General features: G+C 48.3%; 12 non-coding genes and 7 pseudogenes across 12 annotated transcripts; 16 read left to right on the top strand and 3 right to left on the bottom strand.

Moving 5' to 3' along the window:
- Positions 1-602: 602 nt before the first annotated feature.
- LOC137316128 (U2 spliceosomal RNA) lies at positions 603-793 on the top strand. The gene has a single exon (XR_010961483.1). It is a non-coding gene; the product is annotated as a U2 spliceosomal RNA (small nuclear RNA).
- An 812-nt stretch (positions 794-1605) lies between these two features.
- LOC137316159 (U2 spliceosomal RNA) lies at positions 1606-1796 on the top strand. The gene has a single exon (XR_010961488.1). It is a non-coding gene; the product is annotated as a U2 spliceosomal RNA (small nuclear RNA).
- A 1122-nt stretch (positions 1797-2918) lies between these two features.
- On the top strand, positions 2919-3109 carry LOC137316121 (U2 spliceosomal RNA). The gene has a single exon (XR_010961477.1). It is a non-coding gene; the product is annotated as a U2 spliceosomal RNA (small nuclear RNA).
- Positions 3110-3925: 816 nt separating this feature from the next.
- On the top strand, positions 3926-4037 carry LOC137316151 (U2 spliceosomal RNA; annotated as a pseudogene).
- A 1469-nt stretch (positions 4038-5506) lies between these two features.
- Positions 5507-5679, bottom strand: LOC137316158 (U2 spliceosomal RNA; annotated as a pseudogene).
- A 2256-nt stretch (positions 5680-7935) lies between these two features.
- Positions 7936-8126, top strand: LOC137316127 (U2 spliceosomal RNA). Its single transcript, XR_010961482.1, has one exon. It is a non-coding gene; the product is annotated as a U2 spliceosomal RNA (small nuclear RNA).
- An 813-nt stretch (positions 8127-8939) lies between these two features.
- Positions 8940-9130, top strand: LOC137316152 (U2 spliceosomal RNA). Its single transcript, XR_010961487.1, has one exon. It is a non-coding gene; the product is annotated as a U2 spliceosomal RNA (small nuclear RNA).
- Positions 9131-10252: 1122 nt separating this feature from the next.
- Positions 10253-10443, top strand: LOC137316120 (U2 spliceosomal RNA). The gene has a single exon (XR_010961476.1). It is a non-coding gene; the product is annotated as a U2 spliceosomal RNA (small nuclear RNA).
- An 816-nt stretch (positions 10444-11259) lies between these two features.
- Positions 11260-11371, top strand: LOC137316150 (U2 spliceosomal RNA; annotated as a pseudogene).
- A 1469-nt stretch (positions 11372-12840) lies between these two features.
- On the bottom strand, positions 12841-13013 carry LOC137316157 (U2 spliceosomal RNA; annotated as a pseudogene).
- A 2256-nt stretch (positions 13014-15269) lies between these two features.
- LOC137316125 (U2 spliceosomal RNA) lies at positions 15270-15460 on the top strand. Its single transcript, XR_010961481.1, has one exon. It is a non-coding gene; the product is annotated as a U2 spliceosomal RNA (small nuclear RNA).
- An 813-nt stretch (positions 15461-16273) lies between these two features.
- LOC137316141 (U2 spliceosomal RNA) lies at positions 16274-16464 on the top strand. The gene has a single exon (XR_010961486.1). It is a non-coding gene; the product is annotated as a U2 spliceosomal RNA (small nuclear RNA).
- A 1122-nt stretch (positions 16465-17586) lies between these two features.
- Positions 17587-17777, top strand: LOC137316119 (U2 spliceosomal RNA). Its single transcript, XR_010961475.1, has one exon. It is a non-coding gene; the product is annotated as a U2 spliceosomal RNA (small nuclear RNA).
- An 816-nt stretch (positions 17778-18593) lies between these two features.
- On the top strand, positions 18594-18705 carry LOC137316149 (U2 spliceosomal RNA; annotated as a pseudogene).
- A 1469-nt stretch (positions 18706-20174) lies between these two features.
- LOC137316156 (U2 spliceosomal RNA) lies at positions 20175-20347 on the bottom strand (annotated as a pseudogene).
- A 2256-nt stretch (positions 20348-22603) lies between these two features.
- LOC137316124 (U2 spliceosomal RNA) lies at positions 22604-22794 on the top strand. Its single transcript, XR_010961480.1, has one exon. It is a non-coding gene; the product is annotated as a U2 spliceosomal RNA (small nuclear RNA).
- An 813-nt stretch (positions 22795-23607) lies between these two features.
- On the top strand, positions 23608-23798 carry LOC137316130 (U2 spliceosomal RNA). Its single transcript, XR_010961485.1, has one exon. It is a non-coding gene; the product is annotated as a U2 spliceosomal RNA (small nuclear RNA).
- Positions 23799-24920: 1122 nt separating this feature from the next.
- On the top strand, positions 24921-25111 carry LOC137316129 (U2 spliceosomal RNA). The gene has a single exon (XR_010961484.1). It is a non-coding gene; the product is annotated as a U2 spliceosomal RNA (small nuclear RNA).
- An 816-nt stretch (positions 25112-25927) lies between these two features.
- On the top strand, positions 25928-26039 carry LOC137316148 (U2 spliceosomal RNA; annotated as a pseudogene).
- Positions 26040-26318: the final 279 nt, after the last annotated feature.

Raw genomic sequence — 26318 nt, 5'->3', positions numbered from 1 at the left:
TGCAGCATTTAACTCCAGTTGTTGTGTGAAAAATTACTGCAGTTTTAAACTGGCAGTTCCAGAATTAATTGTTTCCAAATCAGACATTTCCCGAAACAGAGAGAGCGAGAGACACAACGTTAACGGTTGGCAACGTTTAAACTGCCACAATTGAGAGGCGAAATAACTTCACGTTGCTGACTTTAAAAAAGCAAGCAGACAGTGTGTGTGTTTGGAGAGAGTGCACTGTGAATGGCCACATTGAAAGCAGTGAGATTAAACTGTGCTCCAAACTGAGTGTTAAGGTGAGTAAAAGGCACTGGTTTGGGTGGAGCATTGCGCTCAGGATGAGAGATTTTCTTGACGGTGCCAATTAATCTGCACCAGAAAATCATCCCCTGACTGGGTTCAAACCCAGGACGACAAATGAGTTTTAAATATTGCATCCTAACCACTAGACCACCAGGGGAGTTACCATCAATCCCCTGGAAACAGATACATGAGGCTGAACACATGGCTCCCTACAGTAGCAGCAGTGTCACCAGCAGAGGGCTTGAGTTGCCATTTCCACTTTGAGAGACTTTTCGCAGACAGTGAAATGGGAAACATCCATTCAGGAAGTTATCGCTTCTCGGCCTTTTTGCTCAGATCCAGTGTAGTTTCTGTTCTTATCAGTTTAATATCTGATACGTCCCCTATCTGGGGACCGAATATTAAATTGATTTTTGGAACAGAGAGATGGAACGAGAGCTTGCTCCGTCCACTCCGCGCATCGACCTGGTATAGCAGTGCTTCCAGGATCGGTGCAGCTCCCTTCGGGGAGATTCGAAAAACAAAAAGCAGATTTTGTTTCTTTTTTGGACCATATGTTATTACTGTAGTCAATATTGTTATAAAAGAAGGAAAACTTTTTACAGCTGCTTGACCATGCTCTCCTTTCCTTCGTAGGTTGTTGCTCGCTACGCGTTGTTCCTCGCCCGGCCGGTGTGCCATGTTGCCAACGCCGCTGACGCCACTTTCACTCCTGCTCAGCAAGGTAAGCAGCCACCATTGTGTTTTTCTTCCCGTATCTGTCCATGGGGACTTGGCCTATATTTCAGGGTGAGGCCTGACCACGTTTCCCGCTCGACAGCTAAGCTGGAGGTTGCCCCCTGTTGGATTTCCGTGCGACTGCAGGCACGGGCGCCTCTATTGGAAAAGGATGGGTGGGTGGGTGGGGGTTGGTTGTGTTGGGCACATGCACCCCGCCCTGCCCGCCACGCCTGCTGCAGTCTATTGCCCATGCCACCCTGCCTGTCTCCTACGATTTATTGCCGGGAACCAGCTTAGGAAACCCCAGACTTTACTTGGCAGCTGCAGGACCGATTCTGCGCTCCATTGAGATCCTGCGCGCCCGTTGATTAAGCACCCGAAAATGCAAAAGCTGTGATCGTGTTACCTCAGCCAAAGGGAAGGGGGGTGTTACGCAGATGGCTTTTCATCTTGGTTAGATGTCCTGGCAAAAAATGTTCTCTTGCTCAAAGTCTGCCGGCCACTCTTCACACCTAAGCTCAGTCACCCAACACCATTTTGAAGAAGGAGAGAGAGTCCGAGGAAGAATGGAGCAGGAGCGGGAGTTTACCGGTTATCGCTTCTCGGCCTTTTGGCTCAGATCAAGTGTAGTTTCTGTTCTTATCAGTTTAATGTCTGATACGTCCCCTATCTGGGGACCGAATATTAAATTGCTTTTTGGAACAGGGAGATGGAACAAGAGCTTGCTCCGTCCACTCCGCGCATCGACCTGGTATTGCAGTGCTTCCAGGATCGGTGCAGCTCCCTTCGGGGAGATTCAAAAAACAAAAAGCAGATTTTGTTTCTTTTTTGGACCATATGTTATTACTGTAGTCAATATTGTTGGAAAAGACGGAAAACTTTTTACAGCTGCTTGACCATGCTCTCCTTTCCTTCGTAGGTTGTTGCTCGCTACGCGTTGTTTCTCACCCGGCCGGTGCGCCATGTTGCCAACGCCGCTGACGCCACTTTCACTCCTGCTCAGCAAGGTAAGCAGCCACCATTGTGTTTTTCTTCCCGTATCTGTCCATGGGGACTTGGCCGATATTTCAGGGTGAGGCCTGACCACGTTTCCTGCTCGACAGCTAAGCTGGAGGTTGCCCCCTGTTGGATTTCTGTGCAACGGCCGCCTCTATTGGAAAAGGATGGGTGGGTGGGTGGGGGTTGGTGGTGTTGGGCACATGCACCCCGCCCTGCCCGCCACGCCTGCTGCAGTCTATTCCCATGCCACCCTGCCTGTCTTCTATGACTTATTGCCGGGAACCAGCCTTAGGAAACCCCAGACTTTACTTGGCAGCTGCAGGACTGATTCCGCGCTCCATTGACTTGGTCTCCTCACCTGAAACATTTAACTCCAGTTATTGTGTGAAAAATTACTGCAGTTTTAAACTGGCAGTTCCAGAATTAATTGTTTCCAAGTCAGACATTTCCCGAAACAGAGAGCGCGAGAGAGACACAATGTTAAAGGTTGGCAATGTTTAAACTGCCACAAGTGAGAGGCGAAATATCCTCACGTTGCTGACTTTAAAAAAGCAAGCCGACAGTGTGTGTGTTTGGAGAGAGTGCACTGTGAATGGCCACATTGGAAGCTGTGCCATTTCCACTTTGACAGTCTTTTCACAGTCAGTGATGGTGCCAATTAATCTGCACCAGAAAATCATCCCCTGACTGGGTTCAAACCCAGGACGACAAATGAGTTTTAAATATTGCATCCTAACCACCAGACCACCAGGGGAGTTACCATCAATCCCCTGGAAACATATACATAAGGCTGAACACATGGCTCCCTACAGTAGCAGCAGTGGCACCAGCAGAGGGCTTGAGTTGCCATTTCCACTTTGAGAGACTTTTCGCAGACAGTGAAATGGGAAACATCCATTCAGGAAGTTATTGCTTCTCGGCCTTTTTGCTCAGATCCAGTGTAGTTTCTGTTCTTATCAGTTTAATATCTGATACGTCCCCTATCTGTGGACCGAATATTAAATTGATTTTTGGAACAGGGAGATGGAACAAGAGCTTGCTCCGTCCACTCCGCGCATCGACCTGGTATAGCAGTGCTTCCAGGATCGGTGCAGCTCCCTTCGGGGAGATTCGAAAAACAAAAACAGATTTTGTTTCTTTTTTGGACCATATGTTATTACTGTAGTCAATATTGTTATAAAAGAAGGAAAACTTTTTACAGCTGCTTGACCATGCTCTCCTTTCCTTCGTAGGTTGATGCTCGCTACGCGTTGTTCCTCGCCCGGCCGGTGCGCCATGTTGCCAACGCCGCTGACGCCACTTTCACTCCTGCTCAGCAAGGTAAGCAGCCACCATTGTGTTTTTCTTCCCGTATCTGTCCATGGGGACTTGGCCTATATTTCAGGGTGAGGCCTCACCACGTTTCCCGCTCGACAGCTAAGCTGGAGGTTGCCCCCTGTTGGATTTCCGTGCGACTGCAGGCACGGCCGCCTCCATTGGAAAAGGATGGGTGGGTGGGTGGATGGGGGTTGGTGGTGTTGGGCACATGCACCCCGCCCTGCCCGCCACGCCTGCAGCAGTCTATTGCCCATGCCACCCTGCCTGTCTCCTACGACTTATTGCCGGGAACCAGCCTTAGCAAACCCCAGACTTTACTTGGCAGCTGCAGGACCGATTCTGCGCTCCATTGAGATCCTGCGCGCCCGTTGATTAAGCACCCGAAAATGCAAAAGCTGTGATCGTGTTACCTCAGCCAAAGGGAAGGGGGGTGTTACGCAGATGGCTTTTCATCTTGGTTAGATGTCCTGGCAAAAAATGTTCTCTTGCTCAAAGTCTGCCGGCCACTCTTCACACCTAAGCTCAGTCACCCAACACCATTTTGAAGAAGTAGAGAGAGTCCGAGGAAGAATGGAGCAGGAGCGGGAGTTTACCGGTTATCGCTTCTCGGCCTTTTGGCTCAGATCAAGTGTAGTTTCTGTTCTTATCAGTTTAATATCTGATACGTCCCCTCTCTGGGGACCAAATATTAGGTGCAGGGAGGATGTTCCCGATGGCTGGGGAGTCCAGAACCAGGGGTCACAGTCTCAGGATACGGGGTATGCCATTTAGAACCGAGAGGAGGAGAAATTTCTTCACTCAGAGTGTGGTGAACCTGTGGAATTCTCTGCCACAGAAGGCAGTGGAGGCCAAGTCATTGGATGTATTCAAGAAGGAGATAGATATATTTCTTCATGCTAAAGGGATCAAGGGAGATGGGGAAAAAGCGGGAACAGGGTACTGAGTTAGACGATCAGCCATGATCATTTTGAATGGCCTACTCTTGCTCCTATTTTCTATGTTTCTCTGTTCTCTATGTCCCGGTTCATCCCAAACAGTCCGATAACAAAGGACGCTGTGCTCTACGGGCTGTTCCCCGGGACGCACACAGAGGCAGATATCAACTGCTGCTGGAAGACCATCATGTCGGTGAAGAAGGCCCTTTGGTCCACCCGAAACCTGCTGGTCTTCCAGCTGAAGGAGCTGTCCAGGATTGAGTGTTGCCGAGTGGCACATTCCAAGATCCAGGAGTACGTGCTGCGGGACGCACTGAGGCGAGGTGCGACCTACGCAAAAGCTCTACGGGGAAAGGCACCGTGGAAGGCCACCCCACCTTGTATTGTACAGAATGTATTAGAAGATTTGGATTGTGACTTCAATTGTAATAACGGGATCGTAGTGTGTACGATCTGCATTTAATTGCCTCTCCTTTAAAATCCTCATTCTCTACCGCCCACCCAAGTCCCACACAAAGTTTCTCACTGAGATATCTTCACTGATTTCCTCCCTCAGCCTCTGCACCGAGCGACTTCTCATCCTTGATGATTTCAACGTCCATCTCAACTCATCATGCTCTCTCTCCTCTGAGTTCACTGCCCTCATTTCCTCCCTTAATCTCTCCCCTCCCATTCTCACTGCCATTCAGGCTACATCCCGGGCCCTGTTGGTCAGTTCTGGCGACAAGACGTTCGGCCAAATGTCATCATTGGTGACCATGCCTTCAGTTGCCTCGGCCCTAAGCTCTGGAATTCCCTCCCTAAACCTCTCTGCCTCTCTACCTCTCTCGCCTCCTTTAAAACACTCCTTAAAACCTACCACTTTGACCAAGCTTTTGGTCACCTGTCCTAATATCTCCTTATGTGTCCCAGTGTCAAATTTTGTTTGATAATCGCTCCTGTGAAGCACCTTGGGAAGTTTCACTCCATTAAAGGCCCAATATAAATGCAAGTTGTTATTGTTGTATTGGTTTGAACTGTATTGCTTGAAATTTCATTTCTCTTTTTACATTGAACTGTGTGTATCCGTAAATTTTATGAAATAAAATATAAATAGACATTGAAAAAATGCTTAATTAATGATCACGGGCAAAGAAGTAGCTGGAGAGAGAAGAGAGGGTGTGAGTGACTCCATAATTGTGAGCTACTCAAAGGCATCTCGGTCTAAGAATTCAATAGTCGATCTGTTACTTCGAGGTTTCCCCTGAAGGAGGGCGGGGGGAGAGTGAAACTTTCCTGCAGCCCCTGCAATGGTGGAGCAAGTCCTTATTCCATCTCTGTGTTGCAAAATTTAATATTTGGCCCCCAGATAGGGGACATCACATGGTAATTTGTTAAGAATGTTACACTTGATCTTAACCAAAAGCCATGAAATTATAATTTGTAAACTCCCTCCTGCTCTGATCTGTCTGCCCCCCTTAAGATTTTTTTGTGGCCCATTGTGAAGCCAGATTTAGTTCTCTGACCATTTATTTCTGCTCAGTTAATGGGCCTGATGTCTGCTTTTGTTTAATGGGCTGGAGTCGGGGGAGGGGTCATGGTGTTGGCCCATCTCTGTACCTGAAACCTGTCTGTGTCAGCAGGAGGGCTGGAGACAACAATACCCACTCACACCCAAACTGAGGAAAAGACAAGACACACAGTGCTGGGAGCGGATGAAACAGCAGCATTTTAGGTTCTACCTGGATTTTACGCAGGCAAGAGATGATTGAACGAGTTAAATGTTTCTCCTTTAGAAACCACGACTGATGGCAGAAAGAATACAGAGCGCTGATCTGTCACAGAGCACTCACAAGTAGAGGCCGGCCAAGCGTATTGCCAGGAGGAGTCTGGAAGCTACAGGAAGCACAAGAAACCAGGACGTAACACTGAAAGGGCAAAAAAAAGGAGACCAGCTGGGAGAGATAAAGGGGTCAGAGGGCAAAGGCTGTGACACACGCTCAGGTAAGCTCACTATTTTGTATTTCAAGTCAAAAGTTTTGTGACAGACTTTTTGACAGTATGGATAGTTTTCACTTTTCGAGCAGCTAGGATAAGCCTGTTCCCTTCCTCGAGCGTCACGTCACACCCCTGCATGGTGGTTTCCTTCTGCCCTCCCTCGCCATTTACCTTGGCAGCCGCACACGGACTGATTGTAGTTTGAAATGACGATAAAAAGAAAGGAGAGAGGAAATCAGCACAGGCTGGCAGTCACTGTGCTGTGCACGGATGGAGTTTTGTTCCCAAGTTTAGCTTGTGAACAACTGTGGGTTGGGGTTGAAAAATTCTAAAATTTTGAAGAAAATAATCTTTAAGAAGGAAGGGAAAAGATTCAAAAGAAATCTCATCTCGAGCAATTGCCCAAACAACAATGGTGTAAACACTTTAAGATAACTGCTTGACAAACTGCAGAGGAAGCTGCAGACATTCCCACCTCTATTCTTTTTGTGATTATAATCATTCACTGGCAGCGGTTGCTAAGGAGATGCTGGCTGAGCTGTGCTGTATTTTGGAGCGACTGGCCTCGGCTTTCCGATTGCACCCCGGGGGCAGTAACTCATTTGTACGACACTGATTTAAAGGGACTGCTTCTATTTTGGAACTCCACACTCCATCCAAAGCACTGTCTCAACCTCGCACAGCTGAACATAACTTAAAGGGCATGAAAGACCCCCCACATCCCCCGCCACCAGCGGTATTTAAAGGGATCATGCAGGAGTTACAGATTAGTTGCTGGATTATTTGTTTGGGCTGCTGGTGCATTTGAACGTGCCTCCTGTGTTGCTCTTGCACTGTCTCTGGGAACGGTGCGCCCAGATATTAAAAATGCTGAACAGATTTTTGGAGCCTGTATTATTACTCAGAATGCTGATATATTGCAACTGGGGTGTTTTTTGTTTTCTCCTGGTCTGGATGAGTGCCACTCCCTTTCTTCCTTTTCCCTCTTGCAGTTTTACCTTGGAGGGAAAGACGTCAGTCTCAGGTCACTTTTCAGGAAGCTGCAAGCCTGTGTATTGGGACGTGCCACTTTCCACAGACTTGGTCTCCTGATCTGCAGCATTTAACTCCAGTTGTTGTGTGAAAAATTACTGCAGTTTTAAACTGGCAGTTCCAGAATTAATTGTTTCCAAATCAGACATTTCCCGAAACAGAGAGAGCGAGAGACACAACGTTAACGGTTGGCAACGTTTAAACTGCCACAATTGAGAGGCGAAATAACTTCACGTTGCTGACTTTAAAAAAGCAAGCAGACAGTGTGTGTGTTTGGAGAGAGTGCACTGTGAATGGCCACATTGAAAGCAGTGAGATTAAACTGTGCTCCAAACTGAGTGTTAAGGTGAGTAAAAGGCACTGGTTTGGGTGGAGCATTGCGCTCAGGATGAGAGATTTTCTTGACGGTGCCAATTAATCTGCACCAGAAAATCATCCCCTGACTGGGTTCAAACCCAGGACGACAAATGAGTTTTAAATATTGCATCCTAACCACTAGACCACCAGGGGAGTTACCATCAATCCCCTGGAAACAGATACATGAGGCTGAACACATGGCTCCCTACAGTAGCAGCAGTGTCACCAGCAGAGGGCTTGAGTTGCCATTTCCACTTTGAGAGACTTTTCGCAGACAGTGAAATGGGAAACATCCATTCAGGAAGTTATCGCTTCTCGGCCTTTTTGCTCAGATCCAGTGTAGTTTCTGTTCTTATCAGTTTAATATCTGATACGTCCCCTATCTGGGGACCGAATATTAAATTGATTTTTGGAACAGAGAGATGGAACGAGAGCTTGCTCCGTCCACTCCGCGCATCGACCTGGTATAGCAGTGCTTCCAGGATCGGTGCAGCTCCCTTCGGGGAGATTCGAAAAACAAAAAGCAGATTTTGTTTCTTTTTTGGACCATATGTTATTACTGTAGTCAATATTGTTATAAAAGAAGGAAAACTTTTTACAGCTGCTTGACCATGCTCTCCTTTCCTTCGTAGGTTGTTGCTCGCTACGCGTTGTTCCTCGCCCGGCCGGTGTGCCATGTTGCCAACGCCGCTGACGCCACTTTCACTCCTGCTCAGCAAGGTAAGCAGCCACCATTGTGTTTTTCTTCCCGTATCTGTCCATGGGGACTTGGCCTATATTTCAGGGTGAGGCCTGACCACGTTTCCCGCTCGACAGCTAAGCTGGAGGTTGCCCCCTGTTGGATTTCCGTGCGACTGCAGGCACGGGCGCCTCTATTGGAAAAGGATGGGTGGGTGGGTGGGGGTTGGTTGTGTTGGGCACATGCACCCCGCCCTGCCCGCCACGCCTGCTGCAGTCTATTGCCCATGCCACCCTGCCTGTCTCCTACGATTTATTGCCGGGAACCAGCCTTAGGAAACCCCAGACTTTACTTGGCAGCTGCAGGACCGATTCTGCGCTCCATTGAGATCCTGCGCGCCCGTTGATTAAGCACCCGAAAATGCAAAAGCTGTGATCGTGTTACCTCAGCCAAAGGGAAGGGGGGTGTTACGCAGATGGCTTTTCATCTTGGTTAGATGTCCTGGCAAAAAATGTTCTCTTGCTCAAAGTCTGCCGGCCACTCTTCACACCTAAGCTCAGTCACCCAACACCATTTTGAAGAAGGAGAGAGAGTCCGAGGAAGAATGGAGCAGGAGCGGGAGTTTACCGGTTATCGCTTCTCGGCCTTTTGGCTCAGATCAAGTGTAGTTTCTGTTCTTATCAGTTTAATGTCTGATACGTCCCCTATCTGGGGACCGAATATTAAATTGCTTTTTGGAACAGGGAGATGGAACAAGAGCTTGCTCCGTCCACTCCGCGCATCGACCTGGTATTGCAGTGCTTCCAGGATCGGTGCAGCTCCCTTCGGGGAGATTCAAAAAACAAAAAGCAGATTTTGTTTCTTTTTTGGACCATATGTTATTACTGTAGTCAATATTGTTGGAAAAGACGGAAAACTTTTTACAGCTGCTTGACCATGCTCTCCTTTCCTTCGTAGGTTGTTGCTCGCTACGCGTTGTTTCTCACCCGGCCGGTGCGCCATGTTGCCAACGCCGCTGACGCCACTTTCACTCCTGCTCAGCAAGGTAAGCAGCCACCATTGTGTTTTTCTTCCCGTATCTGTCCATGGGGACTTGGCCGATATTTCAGGGTGAGGCCTGACCACGTTTCCTGCTCGACAGCTAAGCTGGAGGTTGCCCCCTGTTGGATTTCTGTGCAACGGCCGCCTCTATTGGAAAAGGATGGGTGGGTGGGTGGGGGTTGGTGGTGTTGGGCACATGCACCCCGCCCTGCCCGCCACGCCTGCTGCAGTCTATTCCCATGCCACCCTGCCTGTCTTCTATGACTTATTGCCGGGAACCAGCCTTAGGAAACCCCAGACTTTACTTGGCAGCTGCAGGACTGATTCCGCGCTCCATTGACTTGGTCTCCTCACCTGAAACATTTAACTCCAGTTATTGTGTGAAAAATTACTGCAGTTTTAAACTGGCAGTTCCAGAATTAATTGTTTCCAAGTCAGACATTTCCCGAAACAGAGAGCGCGAGAGAGACACAATGTTAAAGGTTGGCAATGTTTAAACTGCCACAAGTGAGAGGCGAAATATCCTCACGTTGCTGACTTTAAAAAAGCAAGCCGACAGTGTGTGTGTTTGGAGAGAGTGCACTGTGAATGGCCACATTGGAAGCTGTGCCATTTCCACTTTGACAGTCTTTTCACAGTCAGTGATGGTGCCAATTAATCTGCACCAGAAAATCATCCCCTGACTGGGTTCAAACCCAGGACGACAAATGAGTTTTAAATATTGCATCCTAACCACCAGACCACCAGGGGAGTTACCATCAATCCCCTGGAAACATATACATAAGGCTGAACACATGGCTCCCTACAGTAGCAGCAGTGGCACCAGCAGAGGGCTTGAGTTGCCATTTCCACTTTGAGAGACTTTTCGCAGACAGTGAAATGGGAAACATCCATTCAGGAAGTTATTGCTTCTCGGCCTTTTTGCTCAGATCCAGTGTAGTTTCTGTTCTTATCAGTTTAATATCTGATACGTCCCCTATCTGTGGACCGAATATTAAATTGATTTTTGGAACAGGGAGATGGAACAAGAGCTTGCTCCGTCCACTCCGCGCATCGACCTGGTATAGCAGTGCTTCCAGGATCGGTGCAGCTCCCTTCGGGGAGATTCGAAAAACAAAAACAGATTTTGTTTCTTTTTTGGACCATATGTTATTACTGTAGTCAATATTGTTATAAAAGAAGGAAAACTTTTTACAGCTGCTTGACCATGCTCTCCTTTCCTTCGTAGGTTGATGCTCGCTACGCGTTGTTCCTCGCCCGGCCGGTGCGCCATGTTGCCAACGCCGCTGACGCCACTTTCACTCCTGCTCAGCAAGGTAAGCAGCCACCATTGTGTTTTTCTTCCCGTATCTGTCCATGGGGACTTGGCCTATATTTCAGGGTGAGGCCTCACCACGTTTCCCGCTCGACAGCTAAGCTGGAGGTTGCCCCCTGTTGGATTTCCGTGCGACTGCAGGCACGGCCGCCTCCATTGGAAAAGGATGGGTGGGTGGGTGGATGGGGGTTGGTGGTGTTGGGCACATGCACCCCGCCCTGCCCGCCACGCCTGCTGCAGTCTATTGCCCATGCCACCCTGCCTGTCTCCTACGACTTATTGCCGGGAACCAGCCTTAGCAAACCCCAGACTTTACTTGGCAGCTGCAGGACCGATTCTGCGCTCCATTGAGATCCTGCGCGCCCGTTGATTAAGCACCCGAAAATGCAAAAGCTGTGATCGTGTTACCTCAGCCAAAGGGAAGGGGGGTGTTACGCAGATGGCTTTTCATCTTGGTTAGATGTCCTGGCAAAAAATGTTCTCTTGCTCAAAGTCTGCCGGCCACTCTTCACACCTAAGCTCAGTCACCCAACACCATTTTGAAGAAGTAGAGAGAGTCCGAGGAAGAATGGAGCAGGAGCGGGAGTTTACCGGTTATCGCTTCTCGGCCTTTTGGCTCAGATCAAGTGTAGTTTCTGTTCTTATCAGTTTAATATCTGATACGTCCCCTCTCTGGGGACCAAATATTAGGTGCAGGGAGGATGTTCCCGATGGCTGGGGAGTCCAGAACCAGGGGTCACAGTCTCAGGATACGGGGTATGCCATTTAGAACCGAGAGGAGGAGAAATTTCTTCACTCAGAGTGTGGTGAACCTGTGGAATTCTCTGCCACAGAAGGCAGTGGAGGCCAAGTCATTGGATGTATTCAAGAAGGAGATAGATATATTTCTTCATGCTAAAGGGATCAAGGGAGATGGGGAAAAAGCGGGAACAGGGTACTGAGTTAGACGATCAGCCATGATCATTTTGAATGGCCTACTCTTGCTCCTATTTTCTATGTTTCTCTGTTCTCTATGTCCCGGTTCATCCCAAACAGTCCGATAACAAAGGACGCTGTGCTCTACGGGCTGTTCCCCGGGACGCACACAGAGGCAGATATCAACTGCTGCTGGAAGACCATCATGTCGGTGAAGAAGGCCCTTTGGTCCACCCGAAACCTGCTGGTCTTCCAGCTGAAGGAGCTGTCCAGGATTGAGTGTTGCCGAGTGGCACATTCCAAGATCCAGGAGTACGTGCTGCGGGACGCACTGAGGCGAGGTGCGACCTACGCAAAAGCTCTACGGGGAAAGGCACCGTGGAAGGCCACCCCACCTTGTATTGTACAGAATGTATTAGAAGATTTGGATTGTGACTTCAATTGTAATAACGGGATCGTAGTGTGTACGATCTGCATTTAATTGCCTCTCCTTTAAAATCCTCATTCTCTACCGCCCACCCAAGTCCCACACAAAGTTTCTCACTGAGATATCTTCACTGATTTCCTCCCTCAGCCTCTGCACCGAGCGACTTCTCATCCTTGATGATTTCAACGTCCATCTCAACTCATCATGCTCTCTCTCCTCTGAGTTCACTGCCCTCATTTCCTCCCTTAATCTCTCCCCTCCCATTCTCACTGCCATTCAGGCTACATCCCGGGCCCTGTTGGTCAGTTCTGGCGACAAGACGTTCGGCCAAATGTCATCATTGGTGACCATGCCTTCAGTTGCCTCGGCCCTAAGCTCTGGAATTCCCTCCCTAAACCTCTCTGCCTCTCTACCTCTCTCGCCTCCTTTAAAACACTCCTTAAAACCTACCACTTTGACCAAGCTTTTGGTCACCTGTCCTAATATCTCCTTATGTGTCCCAGTGTCAAATTTTGTTTGATAATCGCTCCTGTGAAGCACCTTGGGAAGTTTCACTCCATTAAAGGCCCAATATAAATGCAAGTTGTTATTGTTGTATTGGTTTGAACTGTATTGCTTGAAATTTCATTTCTCTTTTTACATTGAACTGTGTGTATCCGTAAATTTTATGAAATAAAATATAAATAGACATTGAAAAAATGCTTAATTAATGATCACGGGCAAAGAAGTAGCTGGAGAGAGAAGAGAGGGTGTGAGTGACTCCATAATTGTGAGCTACTCAAAGGCATCTCGGTCTAAGAATTCAATAGTCGATCTGTTACTTCGAGGTTTCCCCTGAAGGAGGGCGGGGGGAGAGTGAAACTTTCCTGCAGCCCCTGCAATGGTGGAGCAAGTCCTTATTCCATCTCTGTGTTGCAAAATTTAATATTTGGCCCCCAGATAGGGGACATCACATGGTAATTTGTTAAGAATGTTACACTTGATCTTAACCAAAAGCCAAGAAATTATAATTTGTAAACTCCCTCCTGCTCTGATCTGTCTGCCCCCCTTAAGATTTTTTTGTGGCCCATTGTGAAGCCAGATTTAGTTCTCTGACCATTTATTTCTGCTCAGTTAATGGGCCTGATGTCTGCTTTTGTTTAATGGGCTGGAGTCGGGGGAGGGGTCATGGTGTTGGCCCATCTCTGTACCTGAAACCTGTCTGTGTCAGCAGGAGGGCTGGAGACAACAATACCCACTCACACCCAAACTGAGGAAAAGACAAGACACACAGTGCTGGGAGCGGATGAAACAGCAGCATTTTAGGTTCTACCTGGATTTTACGCAGGCAAGAGATGATTGAACGAGTTAAATGTTTCTCCTTTAGAAACCACGACTGATGGCAGAAAGAATACAGAGCGCTGATCTGTCACAGAGCACTCACAAGTAGAGGCCGGCCAAGCGTATTGCCAGGAGGAGTCTGGAAGCTACAGGAAGCACAAGAAACCAGGACGTAACACTGAAAGGGCAAAAAAAAGGAGACCAGCTGGGAGAGATAAAGGGGTCAGAGGGCAAAGGCTGTGACACACGCTCAGGTAAGCTCACTATTTTGTATTTCAAGTCAAAAGTTTTGTGACAGACTTTTTGACAGTATGGATAGTTTTCACTTTTCGAGCAGCTAGGATAAGCCTGTTCCCTTCCTCGAGCGTCACGTCACACCCCTGCATGGTGGTTTCCTTCTGCCCTCCCTCGCCATTTACCTTGGCAGCCGCACACGGACTGATTGTAGTTTGAAATGACGATAAAAAGAAAGGAGAGAGGAAATCAGCACAGGCTGGCAGTCACTGTGCTGTGCACGGATGGAGTTTTGTTCCCAAGTTTAGCTTGTGAACAACTGTGGGTTGGGGTTGAAAAATTCTAAAATTTTGAAGAAAATAATCTTTAAGAAGGAAGGGAAAAGATTCAAAAGAAATCTCATCTCGAGCAATTGCCCAAACAACAATGGTGTAAACACTTTAAGATAACTGCTTGACAAACTGCAGAGGAAGCTGCAGACATTCCCACCTCTATTCTTTTTGTGATTATAATCATTCACTGGCAGCGGTTGCTAAGGAGATGCTGGCTGAGCTGTGCTGTATTTTGGAGCGACTGGCCTCGGCTTTCCGATTGCACCCCGGGGGCAGTAACTCATTTGTACGACACTGATTTAAAGGGACTGCTTCTATTTTGGAACTCCACACTCCATCCAAAGCACTGTCTCAACCTCGCACAGCTGAACATAACTTAAAGGGCATGAAAGACCCCCCACATCCCCCGCCACCAGCGGTATTTAAAGGGATCATGCAGGAGTTACAGATTAGTTGCTGGATTATTTGTTTGGGCTGCTGGTGCATTTGAACGTGCCTCCTGTGTTGCTCTTGCACTGTCTCTGGGAACGGTGCGCCCAGATATTAAAAATGCTGAACAGATTTTTGGAGCCTGTATTATTACTCAGAATGCTGATATATTGCAACTGGGGTGTTTTTTGTTTTCTCCTGGTCTGGATGAGTGCCACTCCCTTTCTTCCTTTTCCCTCTTGCAGTTTTACCTTGGAGGGAAAGACGTCAGTCTCAGGTCACTTTTCAGGAAGCTGCAAGCCTGTGTATTGGGACGTGCCACTTTCCACAGACTTGGTCTCCTGATCTGCAGCATTTAACTCCAGTTGTTGTGTGAAAAATTACTGCAGTTTTAAACTGGCAGTTCCAGAATTAATTGTTTCCAAATCAGACATTTCCCGAAACAGAGAGAGCGAGAGACACAACGTTAACGGTTGGCAACGTTTAAACTGCCACAATTGAGAGGCGAAATAACTTCACGTTGCTGACTTTAAAAAAGCAAGCAGACAGTGTGTGTGTTTGGAGAGAGTGCACTGTGAATGGCCACATTGAAAGCAGTGAGATTAAACTGTGCTCCAAACTGAGTGTTAAGGTGAGTAAAAGGCACTGGTTTGGGTGGAGCATTGCGCTCAGGATGAGAGATTTTCTTGACGGTGCCAATTAATCTGCACCAGAAAATCATCCCCTGACTGGGTTCAAACCCAGGACGACAAATGAGTTTTAAATATTGCATCCTAACCACTAGACCACCAGGGGAGTTACCATCAATCCCCTGGAAACAGATACATGAGGCTGAACACATGGCTCCCTACAGTAGCAGCAGTGTCACCAGCAGAGGGCTTGAGTTGCCATTTCCACTTTGAGAGACTTTTCGCAGACAGTGAAATGGGAAACATCCATTCAGGAAGTTATCGCTTCTCGGCCTTTTTGCTCAGATCCAGTGTAGTTTCTGTTCTTATCAGTTTAATATCTGATACGTCCCCTATCTGGGGACCGAATATTAAATTGATTTTTGGAACAGAGAGATGGAACGAGAGCTTGCTCCGTCCACTCCGCGCATCGACCTGGTATAGCAGTGCTTCCAGGATCGGTGCAGCTCCCTTCGGGGAGATTCGAAAAACAAAAAGCAGATTTTGTTTCTTTTTTGGACCATATGTTATTACTGTAGTCAATATTGTTATAAAAGAAGGAAAACTTTTTACAGCTGCTTGACCATGCTCTCCTTTCCTTCGTAGGTTGTTGCTCGCTACGCGTTGTTCCTCGCCCGGCCGGTGTGCCATGTTGCCAACGCCGCTGACGCCACTTTCACTCCTGCTCAGCAAGGTAAGCAGCCACCATTGTGTTTTTCTTCCCGTATCTGTCCATGGGGACTTGGCCTATATTTCAGGGTGAGGCCTCACCACGTTTCCCGCTCGACAGCTAAGCTGGAGGTTGCCCCCTGTTGGATTTCCGTGCGACTGCAGGCACGGGCGCCTCTATTGGAAAAGGATGGGTGGGTGGGTGGGGGTTGGTTGTGTTGGGCACATGCACCCCGCCCTGCCCGCCACGCCTGCTGCAGTCTATTGCCCATGCCACCCTGCCTGTCTCCTACGATTTATTGCCGGGAACCAGCCTTAGGAAACCCCAGACTTTACTTGGCAGCTGCAGGACCGATTCTGCGCTCCATTGAGATCCTGCGCGCCCGTTGATTAAGCACCCGAAAATGCAAAAGCTGTGATCGTGTTACCTCAGCCAAAGGGAAGGGGGGTGTTACGCAGATGGCTTTTCATCTTGGTTAGATGTCCTGGCAAAAAATGTTCTCTTGCTCAAAGTCTGCCGGCCACTCTTCACACCTAAGCTCAGTCACCCAACACCATTTTGAAGAAGGAGAGAGAGTCCGAGGAAGAATGGAGCAGGAGCGGGAGTTTACCGGTTATCGCTTCTCGGCCTTTTGGCTCAGATCAAGTGTAGTTTCTGTTCTTATCAGTTTAATGTCTGATACGTCCCCTATCTGGGGACCGAATATTAAATTGCTTTTTGGAACAGGGAGATGGAACAAGAGCTTGCTCCGTCCACTCCGCGCATCGACCTGGTATTGCAGTGCTTCCAGGATCGGTGCAGCTCCCTTCGGGGAGATTCAAAAAACAAAAAGCAGATTTTGTTTCTTTTTTGGACCATATGTTATTACTGTAGTCAATATTGTTGGAAAAGACGGAAAACTTTTTACAGCTGCTTGACCATGCTCTCCTTTCCTTCGTAGGTTGTTGCTCGCTACGCGTTGTTTCTCACCCGGCCGGTGCGCCATGTTGCCAACGCCGCTGACGCCACTTTCACTCCTGCTCAGCAAGGTAAGCAGCCACCATTGTGTTTTTCTTCCCGTATCTGTCCATGGGGACTTGGCCGATATTTCAGGGTGAGGCCTGACCACGTTTCCTGCTCGACAGCTAAGCTGGAGGTTGCCCCCTGTTGGATTTCTGTGCAACGGCCGCCTCTATTGGAAAAGGATGGGTGGGTGGGTGGGGGTTGGTGGTGTTGGGCACATGCACCCCGCCCTGCCCGCCACGCCTGCTGCAGTCTATTCCCATGCCACCCTGCCTGTCTTCTATGACTTATTGCCGGGAACCAGCCTTAGGAAACCCCAGACTTTACTTGGCAGCTGCAGGACTGATTCCGCGCTCCATTGACTTGGTCTCCTCACCTGAAACATTTAACTCCAGTTATTGTGTGAAAAATTACTGCAGTTTTAAACTGGCAGTTCCAGAATTAATTGTTTCCAAGTCAGACATTTCCCGAAACAGAGAGCGCGAGAGAGACACAATGTTAAAGGTTGGCAATGTTTAAACTGCCACAAGTGAGAGGCGAAATATCCTCACGTTGCTGACTTTAAAAAAGCAAGCCGACAGTGTGTGTGTTTGGAGAGAGTGCACTGTGAATGGCCACATTGGAAGCTGTGCCATTTCCACTTTGACAGTCTTTTCACAGTCAGTGATGGTGCCAATTAATCTGCACCAGAAAATCATCCCCTGACTGGGTTCAAACCCAGGACGACAAATGAGTTTTAAATATTGCATCCTAACCACCAGACCACCAGGGGAGTTACCATCAATCCCCTGGAAACATATACATAAGGCTGAACACATGGCTCCCTACAGTAGCAGCAGTGGCACCAGCAGAGGGCTTGAGTTGCCATTTCCACTTTGAGAGACTTTTCGCAGACAGTGAAATGGGAAACATCCATTCAGGAAGTTATTGCTTCTCGGCCTTTTTGCTCAGATCCAGTGTAGTTTCTGTTCTTATCAGTTTAATATCTGATACGTCCCCTATCTGTGGACCGAATATTAAATTGATTTTTGGAACAGGGAGATGGAACAAGAGCTTGCTCCGTCCACTCCGCGCATCGACCTGGTATAGCAGTGCTTCCAGGATCGGTGCAGCTCCCTTCGGGGAGATTCGAAAAACAAAAACAGATTTTGTTTCTTTTTTGGACCATATGTTATTACTGTAGTCAATATTGTTATAAAAGAAGGAAAACTTTTTACAGCTGCTTGACCATGCTCTCCTTTCCTTCGTAGGTTGATGCTCGCTACGCGTTGTTCCTCGCCCGGCCGGTGCGCCATGTTGCCAACGCCGCTGACGCCACTTTCACTCCTGCTCAGCAAGGTAAGCAGCCACCATTGTGTTTTTCTTCCCGTATCTGTCCATGGGGACTTGGCCTATATTTCAGGGTGAGGCCTCACCACGTTTCCCGCTCGACAGCTAAGCTGGAGGTTGCCCCCTGTTGGATTTCCGTGCGACTGCAGGCACGGCCGCCTCCATTGGAAAAGGATGGGTGGGTGGGTGGATGGGGGTTGGTGGTGTTGGGCACATGCACCCCGCCCTGCCCGCCACGCCTGCTGCAGTCTATTGCCCATGCCACCCTGCCTGTCTCCTACGACTTATTGCCGGGAACCAGCCTTAGCAAACCCCAGACTTTACTTGGCAGCTGCAGGACCGATTCTGCGCTCCATTGAGATCCTGCGCGCCCGTTGATTAAGCACCCGAAAATGCAAAAGCTGTGATCGTGTTACCTCAGCCAAAGGGAAGGGGGGTGTTACGCAGATGGCTTTTCATCTTGGTTAGATGTCCTGGCAAAAAATGTTCTCTTGCTCAAAGTCTGCCGGCCACTCTTCACACCTAAGCTCAGTCACCCAACACCATTTTGAAGAAGTAGAGAGAGTCCGAGGAAGAATGGAGCAGGAGCGGGAGTTTACCGGTTATCGCTTCTCGGCCTTTTGGCTCAGATCAAGTGTAGTTTCTGTTCTTATCAGTTTAATATCTGATACGTCCCCTCTCTGGGGACCAAATATTAGGTGCAGGGAGGATGTTCCCGATGGCTGGGGAGTCCAGAACCAGGGGTCACAGTCTCAGGATACGGGGTATGCCATTTAGAACCGAGAGGAGGAGAAATTTCTTCACTCAGAGTGTGGTGAACCTGTGGAATTCTCTGCCACAGAAGGCAGTGGAGGCCAAGTCATTGGATGTATTCAAGAAGGAGATAGATATATTTCTTCATGCTAAAGGGATCAAGGGAGATGGGGAAAAAGCGGGAACAGGGTACTGAGTTAGACGATCAGCCATGATCATTTTGAATGGCCTACTCTTGCTCCTATTTTCTATGTTTCTCTGTTCTCTATGTCCCGGTTCATCCCAAACAGTCCGATAACAAAGGACGCTGTGCTCTACGGGCTGTTCCCCGGGACGCACACAGAGGCAGATATCAACTGCTGCTGGAAGACCATCATGTCGGTGAAGAAGGCCCTTTGGTCCACCCGAAACCTGCTGGTCTTCCAGCTGAAGGAGCTGTCCAGGATTGAGTGTTGCCGAGTGGCACATTCCAAGATCCAGGAGTACGTGCTGCGGGACGCACTGAGGCGAGGTGCGACCTACGCAAAAGCTCTACGGGGAAAGGCACCGTGGAAGGCCACCCCACCTTGTATTGTACAGAATGTATTAGAAGATTTGGATTGTGACTTCAATTGTAATAACGGGATCGTAGTGTGTACGATCTGCATTTAATTGCCTCTCCTTTAAAATCCTCATTCTCTACCGCCCACCCAAGTCCCACACAAAGTTTCTCACTGAGATATCTTCACTGATTTCCTCCCTCAGCCTCTGCACCGAGCGACTTCTCATCCTTGATGATTTCAACGTCCATCTCAACTCATCATGCTCTCTCTCCTCTGAGTTCACTGCCCTCATTTCCTCCCTTAATCTCTCCCCTCCCATTCTCACTGCCATTCAGGCTACATCCCGGGCCCTGTTGGTCAGTTCTGGCGACAAGACGTTCGGCCAAATGTCATCATTGGTGACCATGCCTTCAGTTGCCTCGGCCCTAAGCTCTGGAATTCCCTCCCTAAACCTCTCTGCCTCTCTACCTCTCTCGCCTCCTTTAAAACACTCCTTAAAACCTACCACTTTGACCAAGCTTTTGGTCACCTGTCCTAATATCTCCTTATGTGTCCCAGTGTCAAATTTTGTTTGATAATCGCTCCTGTGAAGCACCTTGGGAAGTTTCACTCCATTAAAGGCCCAATATAAATGCAAGTTGTTATTGTTGTATTGGTTTGAACTGTATTGCTTGAAATTTCATTTCTCTTTTTACATTGAACTGTGTGTATCCGTAAATTTTATGAAATAAAATATAAATAGACATTGAAAAAATGCTTAATTAATGATCACGGGCAAAGAAGTAGCTGGAGAGAGAAGAGAGGGTGTGAGTGACTCCATAATTGTGAGCTACTCAAAGGCATCTCGGTCTAAGAATTCAATAGTCGATCTGTTACTTCGAGGTTTCCCCTGAAGGAGGGCGGGGGGAGAGTGAAACTTTCCTGCAGCCCCTGCAATGGTGGAGCAAGTCCTTATTCCATCTCTGTGTTGCAAAATTTAATATTTGGCCCCCAGATAGGGGACATCACATGGTAATTTGTTAAGAATGTTACACTTGATCTTAACCAAAAGCCAAGAAATTATAATTTGTAAACTCCCTCCTGCTCTGATCTGTCTGCCCCCCTTAAGATTTTTTTGTGGCCCATTGTGAAGCCAGATTTAGTTCTCTGACCATTTATTTCTGCTCAGTTAATGGGCCTGATGTCTGCTTTTGTTTAATGGGCTGGAGTCGGGGGAGGGGTCATGGTGTTGGCCCATCTCTGTACCTGAAACCTGTCTGTGTCAGCAGGAGGGCTGGAGACAACAATACCCACTCACACCCAAACTGAGGAAAAGACAAGACACACAGTGCTGGGAGCGGATGAAACAGCAGCATTTTAGGTTCTACCTGGATTTTACGCAGGCAAGAGATGATTGAACGAGTTAAATGTTTCTCCTTTAGAAACCACGACTGATGGCAGAAAGAATACAGAGCGCTGATCTGTCACAGAGCACTCACAAGTAGAGGCCGGCCAAGCGTATTGCCAGGAGGAGTCTGGAAGCTACAGGAAGCACAAGAAACCAGGACGTAACACTGAAAGGGCAAAAAAAAGGAGACCAGCTGGGAGAGATAAAGGGGTCAGAGGGCAAAGGCTGTGACACACGCTCAGGTAAGCTCACTATTTTGTATTTCAAGTCAAAAGTTTTGTGACAGACTTTTTGACAGTATGGATAGTTTTCACTTTTCGAGCAGCTAGGATAAGCCTGTTCCCTTCCTCGAGCGTCACGTCACACCCCTGCATGGTGGTTTCCTTCTGCCCTCCCTCGCCATTTACCTTGGCAGCCGCACACGGACTGATTGTAGTTTGAAATGACGATAAAAAGAAAGGAGAGAGGAAATCAGCACAGGCTGGCAGTCACTGTGCTGTGCACGGATGGAGTTTTGTTCCCAAGTTTAGCTTGTGAACAACTGTGGGTTGGGGTTGAAAAATTCTAAAATTTTGAAGAAAATAATCTTTAAGAAGGAAGGGAAAAGATTCAAAAGAAATCTCATCTCGAGCAATTGCCCAAACAACAATGGTGTAAACACTTTAAGATAACTGCTTGACAAACTGCAGAGGAAGCTGCAGACATTCCCACCTCTATTCTTTTTGTGATTATAATCATTCACTGGCAGCGGTTGCTAAGGAGATGCTGGCTGAGCTGTGCTGTATTTTGGAGCGACTGGCCTCGGCTTTCCGATTGCACCCCGGGGGCAGTAACTCATTTGTACGACACTGATTTAAAGGGACTGCTTCTATTTTGGAACTCCACACTCCATCCAAAGCACTGTCTCAACCTCGCACAGCTGAACATAACTTAAAGGGCATGAAAGACCCCCCACATCCCCCGCCACCAGCGGTATTTAAAGGGATCATGCAGGAGTTACAGATTAGTTGCTGGATTATTTGTTTGGGCTGCTGGTGCATTTGAACGTGCCTCCTGTGTTGCTCTTGCACTGTCTCTGGGAACGGTGCGCCCAGATATTAAAAATGCTGAACAGATTTTTGGAGCCTGTATTATTACTCAGAATGCTGATATATTGCAACTGGGGTGTTTTTTGTTTTCTCCTGGTCTGGATGAGTGCCACTCCCTTTCTTCCTTTTCCCTCTTGCAGTTTTACCTTGGAGGGAAAGACGTCAGTCTCAGGTCACTTTTCAGGAAGCTGCAAGCCTGTGTATTGGGACGTGCCACTTTCCACAGACTTGGTCTCCTGATCTGCAGCATTTAACTCCAGTTGTTGTGTGAAAAATTACTGCAGTTTTAAACTGGCAGTTCCAGAATTAATTGTTTCCAAATCAGACATTTCCCGAAACAGAGAGAGCGAGAGACACAACGTTAACGGTTGGCAACGTTTAAACTGCCACAATTGAGAGGCGAAATAACTTCACGTTGCTGACTTTAAAAAAGCAAGCAGACAGTGTGTGTGTTTGGAGAGAGTGCACTGTGAATGGCCACATTGAAAGCAGTGAGATTAAACTGTGCTCCAAACTGAGTGTTAAGGTGAGTAAAAGGCACTGGTTTGGGTGGAGCATTGCGCTCAGGATGAGAGATTTTCTTGACGGTGCCAATTAATCTGCACCAGAAAATCATCCCCTGACTGGGTTCAAACCCAGGACGACAAATGAGTTTTAAATATTGCATCCTAACCACTAGACCACCAGGGGAGTTACCATCAATCCCCTGGAAACAGATACATGAGGCTGAACACATGGCTCCCTACAGTAGCAGCAGTGTCACCAGCAGAGGGCTTGAGTTGCCATTTCCACTTTGAGAGACTTTTCGCAGACAGTGAAATGGGAAACATCCATTCAGGAAGTTATCGCTTCTCGGCCTTTTTGCTCAGATCCAGTGTAGTTTCTGTTCTTATCAGTTTAATATCTGATACGTCCCCTATCTGGGGACCGAATATTAAATTGATTTTTGGAACAGAGAGATGGAACGAGAGCTTGCTCCGTCCACTCCGCGCATCGACCTGGTATAGCAGTGCTTCCAGGATCGGTGCAGCTCCCTTCGGGGAGATTCGAAAAACAAAAAGCAGATTTTGTTTCTTTTTTGGACCATATGTTATTACTGTAGTCAATATTGTTATAAAAGAAGGAAAACTTTTTACAGCTGCTTGACCATGCTCTCCTTTCCTTCGTAGGTTGTTGCTCGCTACGCGTTGTTCCTCGCCCGGCCGGTGTGCCATGTTGCCAACGCCGCTGACGCCACTTTCACTCCTGCTCAGCAAGGTAAGCAGCCACCATTGTGTTTTTCTTCCCGTATCTGTCCATGGAGACTTGGCCTATATTTCAGGGTGAGGCCTGACCACGTTTCCCGCTCGACAGCTAAGCTGGAGGTTGCCCCCTGTTGGATTTCCGTGCGACTGCAGGCACGGGCGCCTCTATTGGAAAAGGATGGGTGGGTGGGTGGGGGTTGGTTGTGTTGGGCACATGCACCCCGCCCTGCCCGCCACGCCTGCTGCAGTCTATTGCCCATGCCACCCTGCCTGTCTCCTACGATTTATTGCCGGGAACCAGCCTTAGGAAACCCCAGACTTTACTTGGCAGCTGCAGGACCGATTCTGCGCTCCATTGAGATCCTGCGCGCCCGTTGATTAAGCACCCGAAAATGCAAAAGCTGTGATCGTGTTACCTCAGCCAAAGGGAAGGGGGGTGTTACGCAGATGGCTTTTCATCTTGGTTAGATGTCCTGGCAAAAAATGTTCTCTTGCTCAAAGTCTGCCGGCCACTCTTCACACCTAAGCTCAGTCACCCAACACCATTTTGAAGAAGGAGAGAGAGTCCGAGGAAGAATGGAGCAGGAGCGGGAGTTTACCGGTTATCGCTTCTCGGCCTTTTGGCTCAGATCAAGTGTAGTTTCTGTTCTTATCAGTTTAATGTCTGATACGTCCCCTATCTGGGGACCGAATATTAAATTGCTTTTTGGAACAGGGAGATGGAACAAGAGCTTGCTCCGTCCACTCCGCGCATCGACCTGGTATTGCAGTGCTTCCAGGATCGGTGCAGCTCCCTTCGGGGAGATTCAAAAAACAAAAAGCAGATTTTGTTTCTTTTTTGGACCATATGTTATTACTGTAGTCAATATTGTTGGAAAAGACGGAAAACTTTTTACAGCTGCTTGACCATGCTCTCCTTTCCTTCGTAGGTTGTTGCTCGCTACGCGTTGTTTCTCACCCGGCCGGTGCGCCATGTTGCCAACGCCGCTGACGCCACTTTCACTCCTGCTCAGCAAGGTAAGCAGCCACCATTGTGTTTTTCTTCCCGTATCTGTCCATGGGGACTTGGCCGATATTTCAGGGTGAGGCCTGACCACGTTTCCTGCTCGACAGCTAAGCTGGAGGTTGCCCCCTGTTGGATTTCTGTGCAACGGCCGCCTCTATTGGAAAAGGATGGGTGGGTGGGTGGGGGTTGGTGGTGTTGGGCACATGCACCCCGCCCTGCCCGCCACGCCTGCTGCAGTCTATTCCCATGCCACCCTGCCTGTCTTCTATGACTTATTGCCGGGAACCAGCCTTAGGAAACCCCAGACTTTACTTGGCAGCTGCAGGACTGATTCCGCGCTCCATTGACTTGGTCTCCTCACCTGAAACATTTAACTCCAGTTATTGTGTGAAAAATTACTGCAGTTTTAAACTGGCAGTTCCAGAATTAATTGTTTCCAAGTCAGACATTTCCCGAAACAGAGAGCGCGAGAGAGACACAATGTTAAAGGTTGGCAATGTTTAAACTGCCACAAGTGAGAGGCGAAATATCCTCACGTTGCTGACTTTAAAAAAGCAAGCCGACAGTGTGTGTGTTTGGAGAGAGTGCACTGTGAATGGCCACATTGGAAGCTGTGCCATTTCCACTTTGACAGTCTTTTCACAGTCAGTGATGGTGCCAATTAATCTGCACCAGAAAATCATCCCCTGACTGGGTTCAAACCCAGGACGACAAATGAGTTTTAAATATTGCATCCTAACCACCAGACCACCAGGGGAGTTACCATCAATCCCCTGGAAACATATACATAAGGCTGAACACATGGCTCCCTACAGTAGCAGCAGTGGCACCAGCAGAGGGCTTGAGTTGCCATTTCCACTTTGAGAGACTTTTCGCAGACAGTGAAATGGGAAACATCCATTCAGGAAGTTATTGCTTCTCGGCCTTTTTGCTCAGATCCAGTGTAGTTTCTGTTCTTATCAGTTTAATATCTGATACGTCCCCTATCTGTGGACCGAATATTAAATTGATTTTTGGAACAGGGAGATGGAACAAGAGCTTGCTCCGTCCACTCCGCGCATCGACCTGGTACAGCAGTGCTTCCAGGATCGGTGCAGCTCCCTTCGGGGAGATTCGAAAAACAAAAACAGATTTTGTTTCTTTTTTGGACCATATGTTATTACTGTAGTCAATATTGTTATAAAAGAAGGAAAACTTTTTACAGCTGCTTGACCATGCTCTCCTTTCCTTCGTAGGTTGATGCTCGCTACGCGTTGTTCCTCGCCCGGCCGGTGCGCCATGTTGCCAACGCCGCTGACGCCACTTTCACTCCTGCTCAGCAAGGTAAGCAGCCACCATTGTGTTTTTCTTCCCGTATCTGTCCATGGGGACTTGGCCTATATTTCAGGGTGAGGCCTCACCACGTTTCCCGCTCGACAGCTAAGCTGGAGGTTGCCCCCTGTTGGATTTCCGTGCGACTGCAGGCACGGCCGCCTCCATTGGAAAAGGATGGGTGGGTGGGTGGATGGGGGTTGGTGGTGTTGGGCACATGCACCCCGCCCTGCCCGCCACGCCTGCTGCAGTCTATTGCCCATGCCACCCTGCCTGTCTCCTACGACTTATTGCCGGGAACCAGCCTTAGCAAACCCCAGACTTTACTTGGCAGCTGCAGGACCGATTCTGCGCTCCATTGAGATCCTGCGCGCCCGTTGATTAAGCACCCGAAAATGCAAAAGCTGTGATCGTGTTACCTCAGCCAAAGGGAAGGGGGGTGTTACGCAGATGGCTTTTCATCTTGGTTAGATGTCCTGGCAAAAAATGTTCTCTTGCTCAAAGTCTGCCGGCCACTCTTCACACCTAAGCTCAGTCACCCAACACCATTTTGAAGAAGTAGAGAGAGTCCGAGGAAGAATGGAGCAGGAGCGGGAGTTTACCGGTTATCGCTTCTCGGCCTTTTGGCTCAGATCAAGTGTAGTTTCTGTTCTTATCAGTTTAATATCTGATACGTCCCCTCTCTGGGGACCAAATATTAGGTGCAGGGAGGATGTTCCCGATGGCTGGGGAGTCCAGAACCAGGGGTCACAGTCTCAGGATACGGGGTATGCCATTTAGAACCGAGAGGAGGAGAAATTTCTTCACTCAGAGTGTGGTGAACCTGTGGAATTCTCTGCCACAGAAGGCAGTGGAGGCCAAGTCATTGGATGTATTCAAGAAGGAGATAGATATATTTCTTCATGCTAAAGGGATCAAGGGAGATGGGGAAAAAGCGGGAACAGGGTACTGAGTTAGACGATCAGCCATGATCATTTTGAATGGCCTACTCTTGCTCC

Source organism: Heptranchias perlo, unplaced genomic scaffold, assembly GCF_035084215.1.
Source record: "Heptranchias perlo isolate sHepPer1 unplaced genomic scaffold, sHepPer1.hap1 HAP1_SCAFFOLD_561, whole genome shotgun sequence".
NCBI classification, from domain to species: Eukaryota; Metazoa; Chordata; class Chondrichthyes; order Hexanchiformes; family Hexanchidae; genus Heptranchias; species Heptranchias perlo.
The sequence above is the reverse complement of the archived record's forward strand: the minus strand, read 5'-3'. Positions and strand labels throughout refer to the sequence as shown.